The following is a 7,075-nucleotide window of genomic DNA, read 5'->3' on the forward strand; positions in this document are numbered from 1 at the left end:
TCAACATCCTAAATACAAATATATTTTTCCTTCATCTTCGTGTCTTTGATTTTTATTTCAATAAAAAGGGGTAAAGACGTCTATATTTTTTGGTTTAGTTTCCAGATTTTCTGTTTCTTTTTCCCGTTATTAATAGATGTTTTTTTAAAAAAATGACTGAAGAATTCATTAAAGGTAAATGAGTATAAGTATAACTACATCGGGCATCTCCGGGTGATTACAGTAAACCGAAATGCAAGCTAACAAAGCCACGAAAGCACAACTTCATAGTTCGAATACATACAACGTAAAACCAAAATCTTAATGCGTCGACCATGTCTTCAACGTTCAGAGTTTCATCTTCAAAGCATGCTCTATTTCGTGCACTCTATACTTTTTGAAGACCTGAAAAATTCAAAACTCAGTCGGGCATCGAAATTGAAGTTAGGGCATCCCCAAGGGGCAAGGAAGCCCAACGATAGGGATGTAAACAAACCGAATGGTTCGCGAGCTATTTGGAGCTCGGCTCGGTAGAAAGCTCGTTCGAGCTCGTTCGGTAAGCTTATCGAGCCGAACCCGAGCTTGATTTTGAGCTCGACAATTTTCAAGAGCCGAGCTTGAGCTTAAGGATGTTCGGCTCTTGTGATCGCTAACATGTTTGTTAATAGGCTCGGGAGCCCGAGCTCGGGCTCGGCTCATTTAGGAGGCTCGCTAGTATATATATATATATATATATGTTAGGAATCAATCAGAACAAATTCGATATTGTCCAAAGATTTACCAGACAATCACACACTGCAAACTCATAAACGTAATCCCAAACGAACAGATAAAGCTCAACGCACACAGATCAATCACCAACTCATGCGAAAGCAATTAAACAACACAAGTATTACGTGGTTCAGCAAGGAATTTTCCTACTTCCATGGGAGAGCAACACAATACTTTATTAATCACGAACAAGAGAAAAAACCAAGTTCAAACCAGAGCTTATTACAGAACCAAACCAAAAAACTCTAACGCTAGATACAGACTTAATTCAAACTTCAAAACTTTGAATTTTCCCGTCACAATTTGCGCCCCAGTTCTCTCTCTCTCTGAATTCTCTCCTCTTCTTTCTCGAAATCTTTTTCTGGAGATTGAAGATTTTGTTATGTTTGTTATCCTATTACGGCTGGATTTCATCTGCTTATATAAGAAATCCACCGACTTTCTTCTTGGGCTTTAGGTCAACAGCTTACTACGGCCCAATCTTAAAGTCAACATGGCCCAAACCCGATAAGTCATCTGTATCTTAATGCAATTGATTTGTCCTCATAGTTTGATATGCTTTGATCTGCATCCTCGCTCCAAGCTCCAAACTCTTCGGATCGATCTGCCAACAGAACTCATCTTATCATCAATTCGATCTGATCCCAGTAGTTGATATGACCATGAAATTATCTGATCACTAAGTTCATCTGATCTGTACTTTTCGATCCGATCTTTCCCAATCATGCTGATAGAAGCATACTCCAACAATCTCCACCTTGATTCTTTCAGGTTGACTGTTGCTCTCCATCCTAGCCTCCTTTGGCTAATTTCCAATCACCACATTAACTAAGTCCAAACATTAATTCTTGAACTTAGCATACGGCAGTGACTTCATCATAACATCTGCAGGATTTTCTTCTGTTATCTTCTCAAGGATCACATCTCTTTTTTCAATTATATCTCCAACAAAATGCATCTTCACATCTATGTGTTTCAAACGTTCATGATAGACTTAGTGTTTCGTCAAGTGTATTGCAGTTTGGTTATCATAGTGTACTACAACTTGATCTTGTTTTACACCAAGCTCCGCTATCATCCCTTTTAACCACAATCTTTCTTTTATGGCTTCGGTAATAGCTATGAATTCTTCTTCAGTGGTAGAAAGGGAAACCACTGACTATAGATTAGACTTCCAAGTAATCGATGTGCCATAAAAGGTGAACACATATCCTGTCAATGACTTCCTCATGTCTAAGTTCCCAGCAAAATCTGAATCCACATATCCAACCACCGGATCAATTCCAACTTGCTGTTTCTCAAACTTCAACCCCAACCCAGTAGTGCTTATTAGATATCTGAGAATCCACTTAAGAGTTTCCTAATGATATGTACCTAGATTAGCCATAAACCTTGACACAACACTGATTGCATATGTCAAATCAGGCCTACTACATATCATTCCATATATGAAACTCCAAACTCCACTAGCATATGAAATACAAGCCATATTCATCTTGTCCTCTTCACTTTCAGGTGATTGACTAGCTGATAGCTTCAAATAATGTCCCAAAGGGGTCAGAACAGGCTTTGCTTGATTCATGTTAAACTTCAGAACTACCTTCCTCAAATAGTTCTTCTGACTCAGATGAATCTCCTGCCTTTTTCTGTTTCTCATTATGTCCATGCCCAAAATTCTATTTGCTTCTCCTAAATCTTTCATCTCAAACTCTGAGTTGAGCTGTTGTTTCAAGGATAATATCTCTACCCTACTTTTACTTGCTATCAAAATATCATCAACGTAAATCAGTAGGTACAAGATAACCTGATCTTCATCCTTCTTCAGATAGACACATTTGTCATATTGACTTCTCACAAAATCAATACCAATCATGAACTCATCAAACCTTATGTTACATTGCCTAGGACTCTGCTTAAGCTCATACAATGATTTCTTTAGTAAACAGACCTTATTCTGTGTTTTCTGATGTATGTAGCCCTTAGTTTGTTCCATATAGATAGTTTCTTCAAGCTCACCATGTAGGAAATCAGTTTTCACATCAAGCTGCTCAAGCTCCAAATCGAGCTGGTTCACCAGTGCTAACATAATCCGGATGGAAAAATGTTTCACCACTGGAGAATAGACTTCATTAAAATCTATCCCTTCTACTTGACCAAAACCCTTTGCAACCAATCTGACTTTATACTTGATCTGTTCTGTACCAGGAGTTCCTTCCTTCTGTTTATAGATTCACTTGCATCCCAAAGTCTTCTGATGCTTCGGTCTATCTACTAACGTCCAAGTTTGATTTTTCTCCAGTGATTTCATCTCTTCATTCATAGATTCAATCCACTTGTTTTTGTGTTTACTTGCCATAGCTTCATCATATGTATTCGGATCTGAATATTCCACCTCCTCAGCTACTGTAAGTGCATACCAAGCCAGATCAGCTTCACCAAACCTCTTTGGAGCTCTGATCTCCTTTCTGGTTCTGTCTCTAGCAAGATTATAGGTACTCAAGTCCTCTTTTGGATCACTTGTTGTCACATTATCATCTTGGATCTCTTCTGACTCAGTATCTGGCACAAAAGATCCACCTCAAACGGTAATTTGAGATTTTCACTGATCTGACTGTCCTTTCCATCCATATTCATTTTATATCCCAGTTTGGTTTCATCAAACTTTTCATCTCTGGTGTTGAAACACTTTAGACCACTTGATTCCAGGTTCCAAACTTTATAACCTTTCACACCGTCCGGATACCCAATGAATATGCATCTCACTGCCCTTGCTTCCAACTTGTCCTGTTTCAGATGAGCATTTGCAAGACATCCGAATACCCTCAAGTTTGAATAGTCTGTAGGTGTCCCAATTCACTTTTCCATTGAAGTCTTGAAACGAATTGCACTGGATGAGCACCTATTGACCAAATAGCAAGCAGTAGATAATGCTTCTCCCCAGAAGGACTTAGGAAAAGAAGAATTGATTAACATACATCTGACCCTTTCCAGAAGAGTTCTGTTCATTCTCTTTGCTAGGCCATTATGTTGTGGTGTTCCTACCACTGTTCTGTGTATGGTAATGCTTTTATCTTTACATAGATTAACAAACTTATCTAATAAGTATTGCAGCCCATTATCTGTTCTCAAGTGTTTAACTCTTCGAGAACAAAACTTTTCGATCACTCTTGTTTTCAATTGCCAGCAGTCATTCTCTGAATTTGTCATAAGCTTCATATTTAGTCTTTAAGATGAATATCCATACTCTCCTTGAGTAATCATATATCAAAGACATGAAGTACCTGCCTCCACCATGAGTTTCTGTCCGAGAAGGACCCCATATGAATGTAGGCCAATGGTTGCTCAGTTGTTTGACTTCCTTGACCAAATGATACTCTTTTAGATTTCCCAAGAGCACAGCTATCACACAACTCCAGTGTTTGATATTTTCTCCACCCAACAGACCTTGTTTAGACAGCTCATGTAATCCCTACTCACTTATATTTCCAAGCCTCAGATGCCATAGCTTGGTTCTGTCCTGCTGTTCCTGAATACTTGTTGTACTTTTTGTGACTGTCTCACCTTGTAGTATATATAGGAGGTTCCTTTTGACAACGTTCATTATAATCAGAGACCTTTTAGACAGTAAGAGACTTCCTGCTCCTGATTTAAATGAGTAACCCTGTGCATCAAGTGTTTCCAATGATATCAAATTTCTCTTCAACTCGGGCACATACCTCATATTAGTGAGTACTCTGTCAATCCCATCATGCATCCTTATTCTGATATTCCTAGATCCCTTTATATTTTATGATTGATTATTCTCCAACAATACCATGCCCTGATCAAATTATTTCAACTTCTCAAACCAGGATCTTATAGGACACATGTGAAAGGAGCACCCTGAATCCAGTATCCATTCGTGGTTTACATCACCTTTACAAACCACCAATACTTCTGCTGAGTCATATCCATCTGATGTTATGGCTAGAGTACCATCATCTTTGGGTTTTTCTTGCTGCTTTCCTTTCCTTTCTGGAAAATCTCTCCTATGATTCCCAAACGTATGACATGCAAAGTGATGGGTTATTACCCAATTTGACTTTCTCCCAGGCTCAAGCCCAGTGACTAAATCCATTTGGGTCCCATATTATTTAGTTATTTATTTGGACACTTTATCAAGACCCATAAATTCCTAAAAGCCCGTAAGAGGCTCAAGCCTATGAAACTCTTCGACCATCTATAAATAGCTCAAGTCCTCTTATTATTAAGGTACGCACTCTATAGTCACATGCTCTAGTTTTCTAGAACTTTTATTGGACAAATACTGACTTGAGCGTCGGAGTGTCTTTGCCGAAAAACCCCCGGCGCCACTCACTTTGCTTTGTGATGCAGGTAACAACCCAAAAAGTTCGGTATTTGTGACAGTTCGAGTTTAATCCAACTATCCAGATCTCCACAAGTTATCCAGATTGTCTCCAATCGGAAAAATATCAATTTTTTGCTACATCAGCTTGGCTTCGTCTGTGGGAACTTGTTCACTGCATCATTGAGAATGCATACTCCATCACAAACAAATCAAGGAAATAATCGCAATGGAGACTCACCTCCAATCTCCAAACCACCGCCTGGATTTAGTTTCACCCAAGAAACGTTGACAGCCTTAATGGAAGGAACAGCTGCACGCGCAGCAACTGAAGCAGTCGCTCAGTTCGTGACATCCCGTCAACGCCGGAGCACCGACAAGAGAGCTCATAAAATAGGGTCATCATCTCGTGACCCTGATAAAGAAGACCCAAAGAAAACTAAGTCGAAAGTTAATGACAAAGATCCTGAGGGGAACAAGAAAAATACTGTAAGAGTGGGTGCCCAGTGAGCCAACTGTGTGGCTATGGGCTTTGATGACTCTTTGTATAAACAATCTTTTGTTTAATATTATTTACACTTTTATGGCAATGACTTTATATTACTTCATATTGTTATATTGTGATATACTATTGTTGTTTTGATAAAGACCTTGAATATACTATAGTGTATGTAAGATGTGGTAGAACATGGAGATGTCTATCATGAAATACATCTTATAGTCACTGTATATTCTAAAAACCGTTCCTAGTCGATTGAGCCGTCCGATAATAAGGATAAGGATCGCTCGAGTTTGAGACTAGCATTTGCGATGCGGAGTACCACGTTTCATTGGTAGGGAACATGGAGATGTTCGAAGCATGCAAATGGATATTCATAGGATGAATAATCGAACTACCCTATCCGGACTTTCCAAGTGGTTATCACTTATCGAGTGGATAAAGTCCGCGGTTTTGGTTGTACACCATTAGTCCTTACGACTTGAAACATCATGGAGACTCTATATGCTAGTGCTGTGCTTTGACTCGTTTACCGACTCTATGGGGGTCATCAGGTGTCGAGATTGGGTACAGTTACGACACATATAGGAGTCAATGCATTGTTGTCAAGGATTCACCACATACTTGCGAGTGTGGATATCCTATGCGATCTGAGGAGATATTAGTGTGACAAATCTCTGGCCAGAGTACTTGATGTGATTTAAGAAATGGTTTCTTAGTAGCACATGCGATGTCACTAATTTGATCTTCAAGATGCATTGCATAGTTATCGAATCTTGAGCGACTCTCGATATACCAATGGTTGTTGATTCGATCGGGATATATGGATGAAGGGACCGTACTATACGCTAACCAAAATCTACTGGTTCTTGTAGGCACTATCAGTGATACCTAGGGAATCATGGGGCGATGTTGCTAGGCGCTTTACCATGATTCGTTGGGCAAGTCGGAAAGTGTTGTTCCGAGTCACAAGGAGTTGTGAGCCCACGGCTAGCTGTATCCCTGAACCATTGAGGGTCACACAGTGTAATGGAGTTTTAATCCCCGTTGAGATAGTTAAATTTAAAGAGTTAAATTAATGAACTAAGGAGTTGGACTTCTTAAATAAGAGTAAGGGAGTAGGATTTCCTAAAATGACATAGGGATGGACATTTTTGGAAACCACTGAATTCGGATTCAGGAAAATTTATTTTGACTTTAAAACGTGCAGAAATGGTTTCTGTTCACATTGGTGAAATCGTTTCATCAATCGGAGTCACGATGAATTTTATATTAATTTCTGAACGAGCGGGCTTTGCTTGTCGGGCCCCAGCTTATGATTAATGGGCCCTAAGGTGTTAGTGGCCTGCATTATAAATAAGTTATTTCAGTACAGAAATTACACAGAACAGGTCATAATTTTGAGAGCAAATTTTCGAAACCCTCCTCTCTCTCAAAGCATTCGGCCGACCCCTCCCCCTCTGCCCGAGATTTTCCGGTCT

The sequence above is a fragment of the Henckelia pumila genome, chromosome 3 (genome assembly GCF_033568475.1).
Source record: "Henckelia pumila isolate YLH828 chromosome 3, ASM3356847v2, whole genome shotgun sequence".
In the NCBI taxonomy this organism is placed as follows: domain Eukaryota; kingdom Viridiplantae; phylum Streptophyta; class Magnoliopsida; order Lamiales; family Gesneriaceae; genus Henckelia; species Henckelia pumila.